Raw genomic sequence first — 23,741 nt, forward strand, 5'->3', positions numbered from 1 at the left:
ACAGTGTCAGTTTATTCATTCTAAAGAAATAACATCAATACTATTAGCAGTTAAAAATTTCTCTCGTAGAAAAAAGCATTTTATAAAATAAGTACTTATCAAGAGGAAGTGTTTTTAATTTTAGTTATTTGTTGGATAAGCAAACTCGTGCCGGAGTAAAGCACCTGATCACGCCCAAAGCCACCAGCCCTGCCATCCATGGCATCTAAAACTTCCCCTTTCTGCTGTCCACAGCTCCCACATCAGGGGACCCCGTGGAAACTGCACAAAGGGCAAGGAAAAGGGCATCAACTGCTGTCAAGGGATGTGGAATTTGCCAGGACTGGAAAATGTAATTTAATATAAGTCAGAGTAAGGAAGGAAGCCAACCACCTCCACCACCTTTCATGTCCCCTTCACTTCTATCTAACCCACGACACATGGGTCAGAGTTGAGTTAGGGAGATGGCAGATATTTAAACTCTATGCAAAATTAGAATTTGAACTTAGACTTGTCTTTGGCTTTTAAAAGGTAAAGATAGGAGAGTTTGTGTAGCAGAAAGCATCTGGAAAGCTATGAGATCTGTCTGAAGTTGCTGTGGGAAGACTGAAAGAAAAATTCCCTGGACTGTGATTAAAGACAATGCAGGCAAGGCTGTGTGTTTTAAGGATGCGGACGTGGCCTGGTCACCACAGCAAGTCTGGAAATAAGACTATATGATTCCGTGAAAGAAGTTCAGTATTTTTACAGGAATATTATGTAATGGGGCCACTCATCTCTATTCTATACAGAATTTCAAAATTAAAGTGTCTTAATTATAATGGCCCAATACAGTCATTATTTGTGTATAAAAGTCAAATTTATGAGCAATAATTTGTTAAGGCAGACATAGAATTTTTGAGTATTAAATTAGACAGTGACCTTAAAAGTTTTCTGTTTTCCTTAATCATTTAGGCAAATGACAGGAAGAAGTTTCATTATATAATGATGATTTTTTTCCACAGAAGTTGATACTACTATGCTTTAAAACTTTCCAATAGAGGCTTTTTTTTGAGTAAGTCTGTCCTTTTTATCAGACCAGTGGCTGCCCCTTTGTGATAAAGCCATATAGATATCAATACGTCACATGGATTCAGGAAAGTGTGAGGCTGCTTGATTTGAGCGATTGGAGCCAGATTGTTGCAGTGCTGTCACTCCTGGGGGACTTCAGCACTAAGGAAATGCTTAGTCTCCACGAGCATTTATACTTCAACTTCACCCTAATCCTGACAGCACTGGTTTTCAACTAAATTCTTGAGAAACAGAAGTGATTAGATGCTTATCAAATACTTATGAGAAGCAAACTACTGACCTATACAAAGAAATAGATGTATGAAATTAATGTGGCTATTTATAAAGAAAAATATGTATAAATAATTCTAAATAAAGGGACACAGCATACAGCATGCTTGATTTTTTTTTCTTCCAGGCTGATGATTTTAACAGTATCTAATTACACTCTTCTCAAAAAATTGGCACTAAGATATATTTACTATGAGTAAGTATTAGAAAAAAATGTTAAAATTTTTACCTTATAGAATGTTTAACAATAATAGAGGAAAAGATTCTACACTATTTATTAGCCACAGTTAGATGGGAAAAATGAATAGTTTGGAAACTTTGTTTTGGGAGTTATTGAAGAAAGATAAGGATAAAAGTATAATTTATGAGCTGCAGCACCCATAAACATACATTATAATCTGTAGAGTTAGAATGGACCTGGAAATATTGCACTTCCAAGACTCTCCACTTGAGATTAAAGAATGTATTTAAAAATGACTAAAGTTTCTCCTCTCTCCTGCTTGACTGAAGCTCAGAAAATGTAGGGACTTATTACTTTGTCTATTTTCATTCTGGGTCAATCTGCTGAATGAAGTACTAAAATCTTTAGAAAAGATTAGAGTAATTTGAGATCAGTCAAGCACACCCAGAGCAGAGAATCCTGGGAAACTTTAGGAGAGTCACACTCATACTTTAAAATTCAAACTTCCTTATGTGATTGCCATGTGCCTCTCGTATCTGTTCTGAGGCTCATATTCTGAGCCATTCAGTTCACTGGCAATTTCACAGTAGACTCTTAGCTGGGTTTTGACTAGACAATTGTTTCAATACAACACAATTTTGAACAAAAAAATGAAATTTGATAAAATATGTTTATTTAGAGTTTGCAAACGAACACGTTAATTTGAGTCACACTTGCCAGAATTACACTGTTTCCCCATAGCTCTAATTTTAGATCCTTTTACTATCTGGAATGTCATCAGGACTTAGAAATTTGAAATGCCCACTGGCAGTAGACACTTCTTTTTCAATTCCACATCATCATGATGCTTAATTTAATAATGGGATTCAATTTGTTCTCTGAGCAGGGAACATTTTAATTATGTAAAATATAAATAGAGAAAGGTTGGTAACAGAAACTCGTTCTCTCTGAAAATTAAGCCAAACATAAATATTAATTTTTTTCTCATTTCATCCACCATGTAACTGATTCTCAGGAAACAATTAAAATTGAAAAATTTATTCACCTGGAATAACAAATCATCCAAATCAAATCTAGTAATTTTATCTTAGTGTTTAAACATACATCTAAACATATTATATTACTGTGGCTTAAAATCAGATGAAATAAATAATAACATGATATGGAAAAATATCTGTGAAATAGTAAACGTGAAAGTTACTATCTATGTGGTTTATAATGAAGCTGACAATACATTTTTACTTTCAGACTTCCAAGTAAAAGATAAAGTTATTAACATATTTGGAATTACAGTTACTCTGGGATGTAATATTTGGGAAAGGATTATGCAAATTCAATTAGCATATGTAGTTCCCCATGTGTGCTTTATCTATCATTTTGAGGTATGTATTTTTAGATTTATTCTTACTTTATACTTTATAGTAATTCTTCTTTTAATCAAGCAATATAAATTGAAATCTCTATCAAAGTTTGCAAATAACTCTGGGATTTCATTGAAGACAAATGTATACGTAGTAACAAGAAAAGAACGAAGAAGGCAGTAAATAGCAAATAAAAGCTGCGATAAATTTGTCAAAAATTATTGTAGACACATTCCCTTTATTTGGATTGTATTAAGTCACTACATGTGTTTTATTCCACCATTAAATTGTGTTCACATGAGATCAGAAGGCGTACATTTACTCATTTTTGTATTCTATGCAAAATCTAGACAACACTTTGCATACCGTAGGTGAATTATATTATGTCTGAAGTGCACTGATGCAGAGGATGGCTCAGAGCTTGTACCAGTAGAGTCAAAAAAAAAAGGACTGGTTTAATCCAAAACATTTTTCTAGAGAATATTTTCCTTAAGCTGTAATATAATTAAGTAAAAAATAATAGTACTCTTCCTAGTTATGAAAGCGCAGATTTTCATGATATAGGAAATAATCCTCTGAAAGCCAAATTATTAATCATTTGTCATCACATTCCTAGGAGTGCAAATCAGCCTACCCTACTTGGTACCTGTTGCCAAGCCTTCTAGTCTATTCATCTATGCCATATGGTTGACCTACCCTATGATTTCACTTGTTCTTATCTAAAGTATAACTCTCCTGTTTTGCAATGGATGCCATTTTCTCTTCACTATGTAAATCTTATTCTTTTGAAGTACACTCTCTCTTATCTGTAATAGTTCACTCCCACAGGATAAAAATGTGGCATAATGATCATATATAAAAACAATAATAAAAGAAAATAAAAAACACCTCGTTGGATCCCAACCTCTCCTTTATAGTGAAGGTCATTAGAGAAACTTTCTACGCTAGATCTATACGACATCATCTCCCACTCCCTACTGTATTCAGTCCATCTGCCCTTCATCCCACAAATTCCAATAACCAATCACCCACAAGCTTGCTAGATCCAACGGCAATATTAAAACCCCACTGTTTTTGATCACCCAACAACCGTTGAAGGAGTTGATCCCTTAATTCCACGCTGAAAACCTCATTTGTTTGGCTTCGAATACAATTGTGATTACCTTCCTCAGAATTCCCTGGAGGCCCCAGCCCAATTTTCTTCCCTGTTTCTGTCTCCTCCTCTTTCAGATCTCTACACCTTGGAGTGCCTCAGACCATGGACCCAAGTCCTTTTCTCTATAGTTGACCCTTCCTTCAGAGGGCTCAACCAGACACTTGGCTTTAACTATTGTCTATGCTGGAATACTCCCAAATTTATAGCTCTCCTTTTGAACTCTCCTCTCAGCTCCAGACTTGCATAGTAGATAATCTGCTCAGTATCCCAATTTGATATCTAACTGATATTTTAAACTTAACATACCCCAAACAAATCACTTAATTTCTTCAGTCCTTTAGATACATTTACATTTCCTTCCCCTAGTCATTCCATCTCAGTAAATCACTCACCATCCCTCCTTTTGCTCAGGCAAAAACCTAAGAGCTATCCTTTAACCCTCTACTTATTTTGAACCATTTATCTACTCTATTGGGAAGTTCTGTTGACTCTGCCTCTGTGGTAGGCATTAATCTAAGATGACTCAATGACCCCATCTCCTGGTCTTCTTCCTCTGGGTAATGCCCTCCTCCTGAACGTGGGTGAGACCTGTGATTTGCTTCCAGCCAGTAGAATATGGTAAATGTGAGGGATTTTGCAGACATAATTAGAATCTTAAATCAGTTGATTTTTGGGTTAATGAAAAAGATTACTTTCATGGTCCTGACTTAATCAGGTGAAAGCCCTTAGAAGAGGCATTGAGCCCTCTCTGAAGTCGGAGAGATTCTGAGGGATAATGGGATCTAATGAGGCGATTAGGGTGTATGTCCAAATATGTGTAGTTATTTGAGTGCAGCTCACTGAAAAAAAGAATGTAGCCTGCCTGCCCCTGAAGAATGAAATTCAACCATTTATGTTTATTTTGTTAGGAAGGCTTTGCTTGTATTAAGGTGAAATAACTTTGTGAAGGAAATCATATAAGACTTTCCAATAATTAATTTTCAAACTAAATTAGATTTAGTTACTTACATGAGATTAAGGATTTCAGAGAGAGTGTTTGGTGTCATTGTATACTTATTGCATGAAGAGATTGTCATAGAGAATCAAAGGGCCATAGTACAGAGGAAAGGAAACTGAATATAAAGATGAGCAAGTTCACATTTCTAAGGATGGATTCAGTTTCCATACTTTCTGAAAATATGCCACTATGTACAACTGTCAGAGACAAAATTGCAGAATTCAGAGCTGAATACAGCATAGGACCATCTCAATGCCGTCTTTCTTACATCCTGTGTTCCTGAATCCGGGTCAGTAGGCATAAAGTTAAATATCTTATCTTACGAGGATGAGGAGAGCTGGCCGCTTCCATCAAACTTTAGGGATTGAGGGTTAACAGCTTGCATCCATATTAAGGACGATAAGATTTGCTGTGCATTTTTAAAGCACATCATTGCTTTTATTATGCAGCTCTTTTTGACTCCTTAAATGAATGAAACCACATCATAAATATGTATGTGTGTTTATTCTCAAGGAGAGCCCAGAGGAAGCAGAGAAAATGACTCAAGTTAGTGCACAGCCCCTCTCAGTGGCACTTCAGACGGAAACACACGTGCACTCTTAGAAGAAGGTCAGGCTCTCTGAGAGTTAATATAGAAATCGATATGCTTCTATGGAACGTAGGTGCAACATGAAAAAGACAAGCGCTCTCTGGCCAGCTTCATGGAAAGGGTTGCTCCTTAGGGAAATTATGATAGCAATTGGGTCACTCATTTGTTATTGAATATTTGTCTGGCAAAGTTGTTTGTGCTCTGATCAGCAGCAACTTTTATTTATAATTGAAAGCTTTCCAGTACAGGTACCATAGGAATTAAATGAAAATGGGGGACGCTTCCTGTTTACGAAATAATAACCATATTAGGTCTAGAATTAACTTGGGCTCTGAGGACCTAGTAATAACTTAGTTACTAGGCAAGCCACACTCTCATTCTTGTTATTAAATGTAAAAAGACTAATCAAAATCTTTAAAGACCACAAATTCAAAATAATAACATTAAAAAGCAATCTATTAGGAAGGTTAGAGATAGTATTACTTTAAATGCCTCAAGGAGAGTTTTTGATAGTATACTACCTAAGAGTCATTAATAGTCTGGTGAAATAGTTAACATGGTATTTTTAATATTCTAGCTATTCAATATATGACATAAGCACCAGGCACTGTGCTGGTTTCCAAGATGCCAAGATAAATGTGTAGAAAAATCCTACCTTGCAATGAGCACTAGGATAGAGAAATAGGAATGGAGCCATATAACTACGAAAGAATACGTAGTTGTTGCATAGTGTTGACAAATTATGCTCCACTCATACTGAGATGAAAAAGATTAGACTATGTCTTTCCTCTGATAACTCTACATTTAGAAATGCTTAATTTTGAAAAAATACATACACTTACATCAGAATATTACAAAAACTTTTTTATAAAATCTAACCACAGAAAATAATTATGATTGGTTTTTCCAAGAAGTTCCAATAAAGGTGAATATTAAATGAATGTTCCTATCTATTTTATACATTTAAAACTGGTAATAATTCACCTTTTTAAAGGTTTTATTCCACATTTAGATATTTGATCTGTTCACTGGTTATGTCTGAGTTGAAGCAAGTGAAAAGGAATTGATTACAATTGCTGAACAACATATTTTTAATTATGCCTACCTTTCAAAAAAAAGTTCAAAGGCAAAGGCTCGAATTTCCCTGTGGTTCTCTTCTCTAACTATTAGCAGTTTATTTCCCTAGTATTTCCATGTTTGTTGTCTCATTATAATTGTCTGATTCCAAGAATTTTGACCTGGCTCTGCTTCTCTTCTTGCTTATACAGTCTTGTGCCACTTACGGTCAATGACGGACGACATATGTGACAGCGGTCCCATAAGATTAGTACCATACAGCCTAGTGTGTAGTAGGCTACACCATCTAGGTTTGTGTAAGTACACTCTATGATGTTTACACAACAACAAAATTGCCTGACAATGCATTTCTCAGAATGTATCCCTGTCATTAAGTGACACATGACTGTGTACACTCTCCCTAGATAATGTCCTATAACCAACATGTTACAATTTATGTCCATCATTTCTAAAAATTATTCTAAGAATCTGTACTCTGCTCTACACCTATTGCTCTTGCTTTATTTCAGGCTTAGGCCCTTTTAACCATCTTCTGATTGGTTTCCCTGCTATTCTCTCCACTTTAGTACATTCTCCTTGCTGTCTATGTCATCCTCTCAGAACTCTGGTTATGCGTCTTTCCCACATGAAGAACTTCAGTGGTAGCTATTAAACAGACCAGGAAGTCCACACGGTTCATTCACAAGCTTCTATCTGTCTCTGTGATCATCGCTTGACGTCCCACCATCTTATTCTGTCTACCCCTGCACTGCAAGCATTGCTTTATTCTGTCCAAAATGGATGCCTTACTGATGCTTGAACATGCCATGGTACCCATTGTCTGAAAGTTGCTGGTCTTTCTCCTCCTGAGTAACTCCAACGAGTTCTCCCTCTAATATTTCTTGATTCTTCAGGCATCTTGTCTCTAGACTTGCACTCTTCCACAAAGCTGAGCATACCTCCAAACATGAGATAACACATCATATGTTAATGACTAACCTTCTTGAAGAAGTTGGGTAGTGTGCAAATGTGTGTGTTGTGTGCGTGTGTGTTAGAAATACAAGAGATAGGAGACAAGAAGAACAAGGGAGGGACAAGCGGTAAGGACAAAGAGCAGGATATAACTTGAATAATTCAAAATAAAGCTTGAAAAGCCTTCATTTTTTCATTGAATCCAGTAACCCCCATGTTTGAGAGGTGATGGTAGCAAATTCCATTGCTTTCCCTATAAATAATAGCACTATAAACTTCAGAAATTACATTTCTATGGCCAAATCCACTTAAAGATGGAAGAAACTGCTGAGAAAATTTAGGCAAACTTCCCAGTAGCTTGCTTTTGATTACCTAAGCAATTGAAGCAAAAACAGTTTTAATGCTTGAATTAAGTGATTGCCTAAACTCTTCACTTCCCTTTAGCTATGGAGACAAACACCTCATTGGCTTTACCTAATCATACTTTTTCTGTCGCAAGCCACTTAACAGTTTCATGTATACATACTATTTAGAAGCCCTAATTACTTAACTAGTAAGTTTAATAATACACAAGTAAGAAAGAATGAGGAAAATTGTTTACATGGCCACATTATTCAGAGTCATTCCAGGAATTATTTTGGTAGATTGTCTCATACAATACAAATAAGGCCGAACACTAAGAAATCTAGAAATTATTTTTCTCATAACGAAGAATAAAAAATATATCGGTAAATATCAACTTGCAACGTTTTTTCCCTCTCTATTCAGTTATGTAGGAAGTGCTGAGCATGTGACATCTGTAATATTAATAGTTTATATTTGCAAAAACATGTAACCTGGTATTTGAACATAATTAGATTCTTAGAAATTTCTCATAAATATTTAAACATTTAAATTAAGGGCATTATAATTACTCTCTTAATTTTAAAGGCAAACTACATTAATTAGTTTTGACTCAACTTTATTGTTAATTTTTTTGAAACAGGAATTTTTCTCTTCTGATTAATTTCCTTTACCTTCCTATTATAGTTCTTTATCTTTTTCTCACTAATTTTATGCAAGTATCTAATTTGTTTTACATTTGCCAGCCGTGAGTCTTACAAGAACTCTGCATTTAGCACCCTGGGAGTCCTAGTTTCTTTATATTTTAGCTCACTAGCTTTTGAGCAAAGTGATACACTGAGCACAGCCAGGCAGGACAAACGTGCCCACAGATGGAAAACCCGCCCAGGTCATCCTCAGTTCTACTTTATCATATCTGAGTTTAACCTTCCTTGAACTTACCATCCCCCCCACTTAAATATTCCCTTAGAAGTTATTTTCTTGTTCTCTTTATGGCATTTCTTTTTGTTTTTAATCAGACTTCTTGTGACATGAACACAAATGCTGAAGAGAACATAAAACTGTAAATGTGATGCTTAACAAACTACCATAAAATATTCACTTATATAACTACCACACGGATCAAGGAATAGAATATTGCCAGCATCCCAAAAGCCCTCCCACGATGTGCCTCTTCTTAATAACTAGCTCCTCCCCTAAAATTAACTCCCCTAACTGACCTTTATTGCAATCCTTGTTTTGCATCTTAGGGAACTGCATTAGGCTGCTCAGGCAGCTAGGACAAATTACACAGACTGGGTGGCTTCAACAACAGACATTTCTCTCTCACAGTTCTGAAGGCTGAGTTTAAGATCAAGATCAAGACAGCTGTCTTCTCATCTTATCCTCACATGGCAGAGAGTAAGCTCCCTGTTATTTCTTCTTATAGGGACACTACTCCCATTCCTGAGGGCTTCATTGCTAAGACTCAATTACCACCCAAAGGCCCCATCTCCAAATACCAGCACATTACTCATTAGGGTTTCAACATATGAATTTTGGGGAGACATAAACATTTAGTCAATAGCAGGTGCTATTCAATTATTTATTCTTAAATTTTCCAATGTTTTCTTAGTTTTAAAATTTTATATAAATGGAATAATACAATATGTTATTTTGTATGTCTGCCTCATATTTTTAAACTTTATGCCATAAAAATCATCAATATTATTGTACATAACTGTTTTATTCACTCACATTTATTGCCACATAGTATTCCATTGGTAATTACAACACACAATATTTAACCAATCTACTATCAGTGAACATTTTTCCTTATGATCTTTCTTGTTATGTTTCCTGGTACACATAAGCACTCATTTCTATCAAGTATTTCTAGAAGTCGAATTGTTCACGATAGGATATGTTCACTCTTTCTGTGTTTATACAAAAATAAACGTATCCATCAATCTATCCTTGTAGTTGGTACTGGTATAATTTTAATTAGCTGTGGTTCCTTCTACTCCTTCCTCCAAAAGATATGTTTTGAGGCTTAATCTTTCCATCTGTACAAATTTTCCAAGCTATTCCCCATTCCCTGAGATAAAACAAACTCAAGAAAAGAATAGACTGAGTGCTTTAACTCATTGAAATTTAGTGACCAAAGATATGATTAAATGATGCTATAATTTGATGCTCTTTTTGCTTTTTCATTGGTATAATTTTTTTTTATATTTTTATTTTAAAACTATTGTATAATTGTACTCTTACACTGTATCTGCCTAGAATCCAAAGCAAATTTGAATCTTGGCAAGCACGAAATAAAATCAGACACTGTATTACAGGGCTTTACCTCAATTCAATCAAATGTTTAGTAGATTACTGCTTCTAAAGTGATAATTGAATCAACAAATCATGAGTTTCTAACAACTGTTTGTTGTGCAGACTGGTATTAGGAATTAGATTTTGGAATGAGCAAGAAAGTCTGGAGTTTTTTTTTCTTATCCCAAATGCTCTTTTGGCAACACTTTTCTTGATTTTGTGTGACAGAAGAAAAACACAACCCAGGGTCATCAATTGAAATTTACCCTGTAGCTTTCTGTTTGTGAAGTTCTTTTCTGACTGAGGGTTACAAAGTTCTTATTTTCTCATTGGCATTTCTTCAGACTTGCATGAATAAAACTGCCTTTCAGTATTAGATTTGTTAATACAGGGCACAGAAGTAGACCAAAAGTTGAGGGAAATATCTCATTTTTCACATCAAATTTGCATAGTATAGATATCATATTTGCATTATTTCTATGTATTTTCATTTTTTGTGTTCTTTCAGAGACCTATATGAGTTCATTCTGTCCATGATTTAAGTCAGTTGAAAATGTCTGGATCAAAAAGGAATGTTCACATAAAAAAATATTCTCATCATTTGGGCAATCAGCTCCTTCTAAAATATAAGTAACAAAGTTGAAAAAGTCACCTCTTTGCTATCTGTTTGTGTTGGTTACCCAATGATTTATCTTTCTACCTCATTAGAATGTAATTTTATTCATAGATAATCCAGAAATATTTAGAGCTAAGACATAGTTAACTGTGTTCTTAATTTCTATGTAGAACTGAATGATAAATTATATATTGTATGGTTACATTTGACTAAATTCACTTATACCATTAAATTTTACATATTTAATTTAGGCAGAAAAACTTTTTAAAATTTTTTTGAGAAAGTAAGTTCATACAGTAACTTAAAGTTAGTCTTTCTTTAATTTATCTTTGCTAAGTATTTGATCAACAGTTACCATTGGTGAGAGACAATGGCGAACCTACTTACAAATGCAGACATTTTCAAGGTTTACACGGTTCTTCCTTTTTCACTCTATACGATCTGCAAAGGTGATCAGTTTTACCCCGTAAAATCTACTATTAATTAACTATGCCCCCAAAATACTAAGTGAACCCCTATTCTACTCCAGGAGGGATACATGACGCTGGGTCAACAACATTGAGTCAAAGCAGACACTGTTCCTCTTTGCATGGAATCTATTTCCTAATGTGTCCAGGACCTACTGGTTACCTAGGGGTCTTCATTTTCAGATGACAACAGGTCCTCAAACTCAAAATTGACAAAATCAAATTCATTATTCTTTATCCTCTAAATATTTTCCTTTCACTACTAACATATTTACCCAGTGATGATCAAATCCATGGGCTTCATCTTTGGCTCTTTCTCCCTCTATTATTACAGTAGTTTCTCTATATCCTATTAACATTTCCTTAGAAGTATTTCTCAAATCCAAGTCCTCCTTTCTAACAACGCCCTAATTTAGACCTTTGCTGTCTTTTCCTTTGACTGTCATAGTAGACTTCTAATTTTACTCCATTTCTCTACCCCCGTTCCCTCTACACTACCAGTAGAATGATCTTTCAGGCTTCTCCCTCGGAAGAAAGTTAAATAAACAGACAAATAACAACTCCTGATCACTCTCCTGTGTTCTTTACTTGTTTATGAATTCTTACAATCTAACAGACAAAATCCAAATTTACCTTCATTGCATTTCAGAACCTCTACGTTGTTTCCCTAACTAATTCTCTAAAACCAAAGTCCATTATCTAGCACTGTTCTACCCTGAAATTGGGCTATATGCCCCAGTCATATCAAGTTAACATACAGCTTCAAGTTATATAAATCGCTTGTGGCTCTGTATTTCTGCACATGCTACCTCATCTTCCTGTCATGTCTATGTACCTTTTATCTGTCTGTCATATGCCCATCAAATCTGAAAGGGTGGCTCATCTTTCGTGTATACTATGAAAGTGAGTTCAATAATTTATTACTAATATTCTATAATTAAAAAGTACTATAATTGGCATTAAGAATACAAAGCATTGTTTATAAATGTTACATATTGATTCATTTAACAATATTTATTGATTACCTACTCTGAGCCAAGCACTGTTCTAAGTACTCATGATATAGTTGTAGACTTCTGGACAGGATATTGTCTTATAAAGTTTATGTTTCAGTGGAGGAACAGATAATTGACAGTTGGTAGAGATAGAGAGATAGATAGATGGATGATAGATAGATAGATAGTTAGATAGATAGGTAGATAGATAGCAAAAAAGAAAAAACCCTCTCATAGGATTTTAACTGCTGTAGTGAAAATTCAAAGGGATAATGTGATAATGATGGAGAGCAGAAGACTCTATTTAAGAGAATCTCTTTGGAAGATGACACTTCTTTTGATTACTAACCACGAGAAGAGACGGATGAGAAGGGTAATCCATCTAGGTAAATATGCATGCGATATGCCTCCCCGAGAAACTAAAGAGTTATGTTTGATTAGAGCAGAAGTAGGAGGAGAAAGAGAAAAAAGGAGAAAGAGGAAGCAGGGGAGGAAGAGGATGAGAACGAGGAGGAGGACAAGGGGGAGACAGAGAAGAAAGGTCAGTTTGTCTGGATTACTGTGACAGTAGCAGTAACAAGAGGTAAACAGGGCCCAGACCACGGAAAGCCCTGGAGAATCTCACACGGAAAGTGAACTAGAAGCGGCAGCAGAACACAGCTAGAAGATGTCAAACAGGGACGCGACAATCTTTCCTCATCGTGACATGGCTCCATTCTGCAGTCTGACTTGATACAGCACTAATTTCTCTCTGTGTCCAATTCTTCACATACACAATGCTCCTTGACAACATAGAGAACCCTGTGCATTCGATATGCACATTTTGAACCAGGGAATGAATGAATGAATGAATGAATGAAAGGGACTTTAAGGGCCTTAGAATTCAAATCATTTTATATTCCTACTATGGACTGAACAGACTAATATTATTTATAAAATCTATTTCTTCTTAAATAGAGATGTACTAAATTCAACAAATGCGTAACTGCTGAAATACTTCATAATTTTCAATCAAAGGGAAATCAAATGATTTTATCTACTATATTTCTGAACAAAAGTACCTGCAATACAACAGAAAACAAAACAAAAAGCAAACATTTAGAATCAACAAATAAAAAACGTCTTCACTGACTACACTTAAAACAAGCCTTTCTTAAAACATTTTGAAAAAGTCCTTCCTTTCTTAAAAGTTATATTTTATTAATGCTTTAAAAACATTTTGCTATTTTAAGGGGACTAATACATAGTTTCCTCATTACCTCTAATTATTTCCCTAGTACTCAGAGTCAAAAACATATTGCTTATATCTTGATTTATAAAACAAGCCACTCCTTAACATTTTGTGTTGACACCTACACAAATAGTCAGGAAGAAAATAGCCCAGAATAACAAGTGAGTGGAGAGTTTGGAGAGCCGTGAATATTATCCACCGCATCCCACTTACAGGGGCAAGACTGTCCGGAGTGACCTTGCAGTGGATGATTTGGAGGCCCTTGAAATCCTGCTTCAATAGCAGATCTAATAGTTGTGGTTTTATTTATTTTTTGCCAGAGCTTAGCAGTTGGACACAAGAGTGTTTGCTGCAGCAGTGAAAAATCAATATGATTACCTCTTTGCCACGGGGCTACATCTAACTGCAATATCCTCGACGATGCAAGAAAGCATCAGTCACGGATAATGCTGCATTGCAGGGGGGAGCTGTAAGAGAACAAATAACAATGACATTTCTACTTTTAAAAAACCAGATGGCATTAAGATTTAACACAGAGAACATTAAAATGAAAGATTATGTTATCCTTGTGGTATTAAATTAGAAAGCGACTTGTTTATGCTGCTTTTTGAGATCAAATTGTGTATATTTGACCAAAGGAAGGAGGCTCAGCTTACATAAGAACTGGGAATCATATGTATCCTTTCTTATTTTTCTGTCACGTTACTAAAAGAAAGACTCACCCCACTTCACCTTCCCTATATGTTCAGTTAAAAGTCCCTTATCTTTGAAACAGCATTTAATATAAAACTGAAATATTAGCATCGACCTTCAGCAGGTGGAAACTGATGACTTATTCTTTTGACTTATACTTTCAGCTCCAATGATTTGGGAAAAATGCTAAAAAGACAGGAAACTATTTCAATTAAAGCAATATGAGGGTTTATTCACCTTTATGAGAAGGTAGCATTTATATTTCCATGTAAAACCAGAGAATTGTAAAACTAAAAGCATTCTCACGTATATTATTCATATTTCTGCACTCATACTTTCTATATATATATTATGTTTGAAATTATATTTCCCAGTTAATAACTCATTTGACAATATTTTCAGGATTTCTTAGTGGCTTAAGATAGAGAAGTAAAACTGTAATGTATTTCTCTGTTCACATTTGTCTCCAGCTTCATTTCTGTATTTTGCCAGAGAAATAGAATAACTACACCTCGGTAAATTATTGAAAATAAAATTATACGTATAAAGGCCATTAACTCACTCAGAGTACGTCTATCCCCTTCGCTTCCACAGCCCCATCATCTTGATTCCGCCACTGGGCGTGCTCTGACATAAATAGCAGCGAACAGCCAGTCTGACTCGGAGACGTTAGCCTCCATCAGGACCGATGACTGTTCTTGGTGGTTTGGACTGTCGTTCAGGCTGTTCTGTGTATAAAACTCCTTAGAAATTATGTGACAGATTCAGGCCAGAATTCAGAGTCCAAATGGAAAAACTGTAAATCTGTAGGCTTAGCATTCCCAACTAAATATATGACTCAGAACAGGTGGCTATGCATAATTACAAAACCCTGTCTTAAGCTTTTAAAAATATTTATTCACCTAAGATATTAAACTGTATTAAAATAATGAAATTCTCTCGTGGAGAAAAATGTGAAAGTCCTCTGCCATAAAATATGTGCTGTGTGTATTTATTCAATAAATATCAGTAATTCACCACAAATAGGTAGACATTTTATATCCTTCTATAAATGAGGTTTGGGCATTGATGGATCCGGCTAATTTAGAAAGACCAGGATAGTGATTCAGGCAGGTACTGCATGAAATTCAACTTCAAGATGTACAAATAGAGTCAGAGTGAGCGATCTAGCTGGTCTCAGGGCTCCTCGGCATGACTTCTGCTCCAGTTCTGGGAATGAGTTAGGAGCAGGCAGAAGGGAGTCGGGAGGAGCTCAGGGTGGATGTCATGTCTGAAGGCATTGCCCCTGCCCCTCGTGTCGGGTTTTGGCTGAGATGGATGAGCTGCACCTGGCCCCAAGGAGGTAGTTTCAAAGTCTTAAATCTTAAAAAATTCTTTTCCACTGAATGGGGTATTATTTTCTGTTTTTATGATACGAATGCTTTCATTATAAAAATAAACAACCAACCCAAAACAAAGGGAGCGGTGTTTTTGTCCCCGTGTTCAATTCTTTCCAGGGTGTAGTCTATGTCCATTACCCTTTTTTTGGCAATGTTATTAAACACTTTTCCACAGTTCTTGTGTTTTCCTTCTTTTTTTTGATATATAGCATTTTATTTTATTTTTTCCAGTATGCAATATAGTATTTTTAACTAGAGTCATCGTGTTGTACATTACGTCTCTAGACGACTTCATCTTACAGCAGTCATTCTGTACCCGGTGACCAACATTGAATGCTTCATTTGTCTACTACAAACTTTCTTTCCTTTGTTTTGAAAGTTTCTTGACATTACCACCTAGAATTTTAAAATATTAATATGCATTACTCCATATTTTATTTTATATATAAAAACAACACATTGAAAATGAGATGAATATTTTTCCCCTCTCCAATTCTATGCACCCCATTTCTTTCCAAAGAGGTAAACTGTATATTTAATATGTACCCTTTTACTCTTTGTTTTTATTTGTATACGTTATAATTATTTCCTATGTAATAATATATTGTTTTCGATGTTATTTGAAAGCATGAGCAGATGCTATAGTCTCTCTGTATTGATATGTATAAACTAAACAACATACTCATCCATAAATTGTTGATGGATATCCTTTTTTCCCATTTTTTAATTATGAGCAATGAACACCAGCCTACATAATTTCTCAAATATTTTTCTAGGATATATACCTAAACATTGAAATGCTGAATTGTAAGACATAAAAATTTAAACTCTACTAAATATAGTCAAATGTTTTTCCAAAGACATAGATGCAATTGAAAATTCTGGAAAATTCTAGAATTCTAGGGAATTCTAGAGAGTTTGTGCTCCTTCACATTCTTGCTAAAATTTGGCATTATCAATTTTTTCTTTAATTTTGCATCCTTGATAGATATAAAAGTGTATCTCATGTTTATTTTCAACTGCATATATTTAATTACTAATCAATGTCTTTTATATGCTTATTAGCTATTCAATATTTTGCTTATGGAGATTGCCTAAAATCTTACCTTCTTTTTCCATTGAGTGTTTATCTTTTTTCTTATTGATTTGTAGAAACATTTAATATATTTACATATTAATTTTATGATTAAATGTTTAATTTAAAAAATAATTACATGGCAAATATCTTCCCTAGTCTTCAAGGTTAAAGTTTTATTTTTGGGCTACCCCCAGTGGCTCTAGTGTTTAAGTTCAGTGCACTCCACTTTGACAGCCCTGGTTCAGTTCCCCGGTGTGGACCTACACCACTCATCTGTCAGTGGCCATGCTGTGGTGGTGGCTCACATACAGAAAGAGGAAGATTGGCAACAGAAGTTAGTTCAGGGTGAATCTTCCTCAGCAAAAAAAAAAGAAAAAGTTTCATTTTTATCATGTGAACATGTTTAATGTTTGCATATTTTAATCCATCAATATTTCCTTTATCAGTTATAACTTTCTGTGTTTTGTAAAAAAAAGTTGTTTTACTTGAAATGTATATATATTTTTTCTATATTTCTTCTAATAATTTAAAAAGCGTTTTCTTACTTGTTTTTTCATATGTAGTCCTTTAATCATTTGGAATTTACTTGATATATATTGTGAGGATTCAAATTTTTTCTATTTATCAAGGTAATTTTCATCATGTTATTGATTGAATTATGTTTTCTCACTGATGTCTAATGTAAATTTTGTAATATGCCTATTTTGTTGAGGGTAATTTCTGAACTTATCTTCATTTATTTTTAAAAATATTTCTGATCATTTTGCATCTAAATTAACTTTAGAATCAATTTGTTTAGATCTATGAATAGTCTATTGAGAATTTAATAAGTTAAATTAATCTTATATATTAATTTGGGGGAAATTTAAATGAAAACAATATTGACAAAATATGACTCACTGCTTATTCAGTTGTATACCCTTAATAGATTTTTTGTAATTTCACACATTATTATTTGTAGTATCTTATAGTTTTGTTGAGATTATGATTAGCATCTTTATTTTATGTTACCTTTTCTAATTAATGATTTCTGGTAAGTGGGAATGCTCCAGGTTTTTAAAAATATTGACTCATTATACTGTTATGATTAAATATGTGAACTCAATAGTCAGACTACTTGTTTTTCATTGAAAGAGACTAATTTCCAAAGAAGAAATAAGAAGGATATAAAAGAACTTCTCTCAAAACAAAACAAAGAAAAAAATATTGTCAGCATAATTTATCAGGAGAATTCTACTGAAGTTTCAAATATCAGATATTTCCAAGTCAATTTAAATTACTCCATAATCTAGAAAAAGACGGAAAACTTTCAAGCTCTTTTGTGAAGCGGTATGACTTAGATACTAATGGTTGATAAATATTACTTAAAAAATAACAAAGAAGGTAACTACAGACCAGTCTAAATTATGAATAGCAACACAAAATTCCTAAATAAATTAGTTAAACAATCTGATTGCACATTGAGTTACATATCTTGCCTTAGTGGTTTTTTTCCTGAAGAATTCAGTTTTAGGGTAGATACTAAATTCAACGTAGTATTAGATCTAAAGGGATAATCATATTCTGATAATATCTTAAGATTTTTAAACAAAAAGGAATGAAAAAATAATACATACCAGAAAGAGTCTAGATTTTCTTTAAAATAGACTTGAGTCTAAATCATAGCACTACTATATGCTATTCAGGTTACCGTGAAAAGGGAATGACTCACCCACTCTGGGTTTTCAATTTAATATTTATAAAGTAGAAACCGTATTAGTCACAACTCCTCCAGCTCAAGTAGGAGAAACCTAAACCTATTCAATATGCTTCATACAGACAGAATTATTGTAAAGATATAAAGTGTATATCCATGATTTCTCTTTTTCTTTGCACCATTTGACCAGTTCTTTTGTAAGTCCTGCTGGCATAATTTTCAAAGTATATCTACAGTTCTGGGACTACTGCAATAAAACTTTGATTTCTCTGCTTTCACATTTGTACTCTGGACACTGTTTCTCAAGTGCTTTGTGGTGAACGGCCAGCTTTGTTTGTTTGTTTGTTTTCAGTTTATGACACAGCGTCGCTTTTGAAAAATACAATGAAAGTGAATTAGTCTCCAAAAAAACAACAACACACACACTTCTATTTTTCTTGCCACTATGTCACCCTCTTATACAAGTTTCCAGATATTTACTCTCCATTCTGCACTTATCCTAGGGCAATGAAAACAGTTCATGGACTGCCACCCACCTAAGTGGGACAACTTGTGATGTCTTCTTCAGTTTCTTTAATGTTGTAAAAATATAATTTAGATCATGTCACTCCCTGCTGAAAACCAAACAGTGTCTTCCCATCCCAGTTAGAATAACTACCAAATTCTTTAGACAAACATCAGGCCTTACCTTACGCAGCCTCTGTTTACTTATTCGGCCTCATCTTTGACTACTTATCCACTTGCTCAAGGCACTTTATTTACACTGCTGTTCTCAAATTGAGCATATTCCCAGTGAAGAATATTTTTAATGTGTTTTATCAAATGTACAAGAAAGTTACAGGGAACAGATTAAGAAACACCCAAGAAACCCAGCATTGCAGTTAACAATGAAGTGTACCATATATTTTTTTCTAGATCTAATTTCTTCCTTTCCACCACAAATGTAATCTAATATTCTGATTTAAATTTTTATCACTTCAGGCATATTTTAATAATTTTTATATGTTAATGCATTTTTGGTTTTCAAGTTCATTAAAATGGTATTATGTTGTACTTAATTTTCTTTTTGTTCTCTATCTTCTTCTCCCTTTCTCTTTATATAAACTGTTTCCTCTGTCTTAATCCTTTCCTCCAGTCCTTATATGACTGACTTTTTCACAATACTCATGTCTCTGCTCAAATGTCGCTTCCTCAAAGACTGCCTAACATAGGCCCCCTACAACCACCCACACTCTTCTCAAACAGGCCTTGATTTTTCTTCCTGTCACGTCTTACCACTTAAAATCCCAGTATATATCTGTTGACTTTATCTACTTCCCATTAGGTGGGAAGCTCCATGAAGGCAGAGGCATTTTCTTGTTTTACCATTTTATCACCACCACAATCTCAAACCGTTTGGCAAGTAGTCTGTGCTCTGAATATTTATTACATGTGTAGTTACATGAATTATCTCTCTATTAACTTAACGGCAGTTGTTGCAGGCAAGCCTAAGGAAGGGACTAAAACTGCAAATTCATATATCCACCAGAAATTTAGGCAACTTCCTACAAAAAAGTATATTTTTTACTTTTTTCTCTGCACATCAACGTTTTCTTCTTCTCAATCCATACTTAAAGAAAATGGCATTCCATGCTAAGCAAGTCTTCCATTATAATTCAAACGGAGCTATCATACATTTAGGTCAATTCAATATTCCCAACAGAGTAACTGGTCCTTCTTTGGCCAAATGTCCAAAGGACCAAGTGGCTCAATCACCTATGGTTGAGGAGAGAGATAAGGTGTAAAATCAAGAGAAGCATATGATACAAATACGAGAGTTAGGGTTCAAATCTAAGGATGGGGTGGCCATGAAAGCATTATTATGGGTATGCCAGACACTCACATTAAAAGTTATTTTAAACATACTAGCATGAAAATTTTGAGGTATTGCAGGAAATAGAAATAGTGTGAGTAAAATCACTAATTCTATCCCTGTTATATAACCAATGCTATATGTGGAAGATTAAACTATTTGCAATTTTCTTATAACAGAGATGCTTAATCCTAATTCTGTCAATTTGAATTATGAATCTATGTTCATAAGGGAGATTGGTCTACAGTTTTCTTTTCTTGTAATGTCTTTGTCAGGCTTGGTATTAGGGTAACACCTGGGCCATAGACTGAGGTAGGAATTATTCGCTCTGCATTATCCTCTAAAAGAGATTGTAGAGAATTGGTATAATTTCTTCCTTAAAAATTTGCTAGATTCACCAGTGAACCCATCTGGGTATAGTGTTTTGTGTTTTGGAAGGTTATTGATTATTGATTCAATTTATTTAATAGAGACAGGCCTATTCAGACTGTCTATTTCTTCTTGTGTGACAAATTTTGTGTTTCAAGGGGTTAGTTGACAATATCTGAGTTATCAAATTCAGGAACATAGTTTTGTTCATAGTATTCCTTTGTTATCCTTTTAATGTCTGTGGTGTCTGTAGTGATGTCTACTCTTTCATTTCTGATAACAGTAATTTCTGTTTTCCCTCCTGTATTTTTTTTAAGTTCCTGGCTAAAGACATCAATTTTATTGATCTTTTCAAAGAACAAGATTTTTATTTTGTTGACTTTATCCATTGACTATCTGCTTTTGATTTCATTGATTTCTGCTCTACTTTTTATTTTTTCTGTTTACTTTAAACTTAGTTTGCTCTTCTATTTCTGTTTTCTTAAGGTGGAGGCTTAGATTATTGATTTTAGAACTTTTATTTCTTTTTTCTCAGCTTTATTGATATAATTGTTATATAACATTGTGTAAGTCTACAATGTACAAGGTGTTTATTTGATCCGCTGTGTATGATTGCCACCATGGTGTTAGCTAACACCTGCAGCACATCACATAATTACCACTTCTTTTTGTGGTGAGAACATTTGAGATCCAATCTCTTATCAAATTTCAAGTATATAATTAGGTATTACTGACTATAATCACTATGTTTTACATTAGATCTCCGGAACTTACTCATCTTATAACTGGAAGTTTGTACTGTTTGACCAGCATCTCCCCTTTTTCCCTATCCCCCAGCCCCTGGTAACCACCATTCTACTCTCTATTTCAAAGAGTTTGACTTTTTTAGATTCCACATACAAATGAGAGCATACAGTATTTGTCTTTCTCATTCTGATTTATTCTACTCAGCATAATGTGCTCAAGGTCCATCCACATTGTCTCAAACAGCAGGATGTCCTTCTTTCTCATGACTGAACAATATTCCATTGTATATACACAACACATCTTTATCTATTCATTCAATGATGGACATTTAGGTTATTTCCATATTTTGGCTATAATGATTAATACTGCAATAAACTTGAGAGTGCAGATATTTTTTCAATACCCTTTCCTTTGAATATATACCCAGAATGAGGATTGCTGAATCATATGGTTGTTCTAGTTTCAATTGTTTTTGATGAACCTTCATTTATTTTCCATACTGGATGGAACTATTTACTTTTCCACCAAATGTGCACAAGGGTTCTCTTTTCTCCACATCCTCAACAACATTTCTTATCCTTTGTCTTTTTGATGATAGCATTCTAACAGGAGTGAGATGACATTGTTATTTTGATTTCCATTTCCCTAATGACTATAGTCATGTTAAGCATCTACTTGTTGGCCATTTGTCCTCTTTGGAAAAATGTCTTTTTAGTTCTTCTGCCCATTTTTAAATCAAATTGTTTGCTTTTTCGCTGCTAAGTCATATGAGTTCTTTATATACATTGGATATCAACACCTTACCAAGTATGTGCTTTGCAAATATTTTCTTCCATTTCAAAGAATGCTTTATCTTTTTTTGATGGTTTTCTTTGCTATGCAAGAGCTTTTTAGTTTGATGAAGTCTCACTTCTTTATTTTTGCTTTGGTTGCCTTTGATTTTGGTGTAAAATCCAAAAGATTATTGCCAAGACCAATGTCAAAGAGCTTACCACCTATGTTTTCCTCCAGAAATTTTATAACTTCAGGTCTTACATTCAATTCTTTAATAAATTTAGAGTTCTTTTTGTGTATGGTGAAAGATAGAGCTCCAGCTTCATTCTTTTGCATGGGTCTGTCCAGTTTTCCCAACACCATTTATTGAAGAGATTATCCTTTCTCTGTTGTCTATTTTTGGCATCCTTGGCAAAAATTAATTGACTGTACATGGTTTTATATCTGGGCTCTCTACACAGTTCCATTAATCTAAATTTCTGGTTTTTTCCCAATGTTATACTATTTTGAATACTATACTTTGTAATACAGCTTTAAATCAGAAAGCATGATGCCTCCAGCTATGTTTTTGTTTCTCAAGATTGCCTTGGATATTTGGAGTCTTTTGTGGTTCCACACAAACTTTAGAATTGTTTTTTCTAATGCTGTGAAAAATGTCATTGGAATTTTGATAGGGATTACATAGATGGCTTTGGTAGTATGGACATTTTAACAATATTAATTTTTCTGGTATCTTTCCATTTCTTTGTCTCTTTTTCATCAAAGTCTTTTAGATTTCATCGTACAGATCTTTCACATCCTCTGTTAAATTTATTCCTAAGAATTTTCTTGTTTTTGATGCTACTTTGAATGGGATAGTTTTATTTTTTTTCCAGATTTTTTGTTGTTAGTGTATAGAAATACAACTGATTTCTGTATATTGATTTTATATTCTGTGACTTTACTGAATTTATTTATTAGATCTAACAGTTTTTTGGTTGCATCTTTAAATTTTCTATATATAAGATCAAATCACCTGCCAATAGTGACACTTTCACTTCTTCCTTTCTGATTTGGATGGCTTTTATTTATTTTCCTGCTTAATTGCTCTAGCTAGGACTTTCCGTATGATGTTGAGTGACAGTTGAGAGTGGGCACCTTTGTCTTGTTCCTGATCTTAGAAGAAAGTTTTCAGTCTGTCACTGTTGAGTATGTTAGCTGTGGATTTGTTATATATGATCTTCATTATGTTAAGATGTTCCTTCTATACCCAATTTGTTGAGAGGTTTTTCTTTTTTACCAAAAGGGTGTTATATTTGCCAACATCAGCAGAATACATATTCTCCTCAACTGCACATGAAACATTCTACAGGATAGATCATATTTTGGGCCACAAAACAAGTCTTAAAGGCAAATTTAGGAAGATTGAAATCATACCAAGTGTCCTTCCAACCACAATGGTATGAAACTAGAAATCAACAGCAAGAGAAAGCTGAAAAATGTACAAGCATGTGAAAATTAAACAACACACTCCTGAACAACAAAGCAGTCAAAGAAACAATCAACGGAGAAATCAAAAACTATCTCAAA

At 34.2% G+C, this 23,741-nt stretch overlaps 1 long non-coding RNA gene across 1 annotated transcript in view; it reads right to left on the bottom strand.

The window, feature by feature from the left end:
- The window catches only part of LOC139084822 (uncharacterized), a 92,048-nt gene extending 76,965 nt beyond the window's left edge, over window positions 1–15,083 (bottom strand). The window contains exons 1-2 of the long non-coding RNA XR_011542611.1: window positions 14,840–15,083; window positions 13,963–14,051 (exon numbers count right to left, since the gene is read on the bottom strand). This is a non-coding gene — a long non-coding RNA (uncharacterized lncRNA). The remainder of the gene's footprint in view (window positions 1–13,962; window positions 14,052–14,839) is intronic.
- Between the last annotated feature and the right edge of the window lie 8,658 nt (window positions 15,084–23,741).

The sequence above is a fragment of the Equus przewalskii genome, chromosome 1 (assembly GCF_037783145.1).
Source record: "Equus przewalskii isolate Varuska chromosome 1, EquPr2, whole genome shotgun sequence".
In the NCBI taxonomy this organism is placed as follows: Eukaryota; Metazoa; Chordata; class Mammalia; order Perissodactyla; family Equidae; genus Equus; species Equus przewalskii.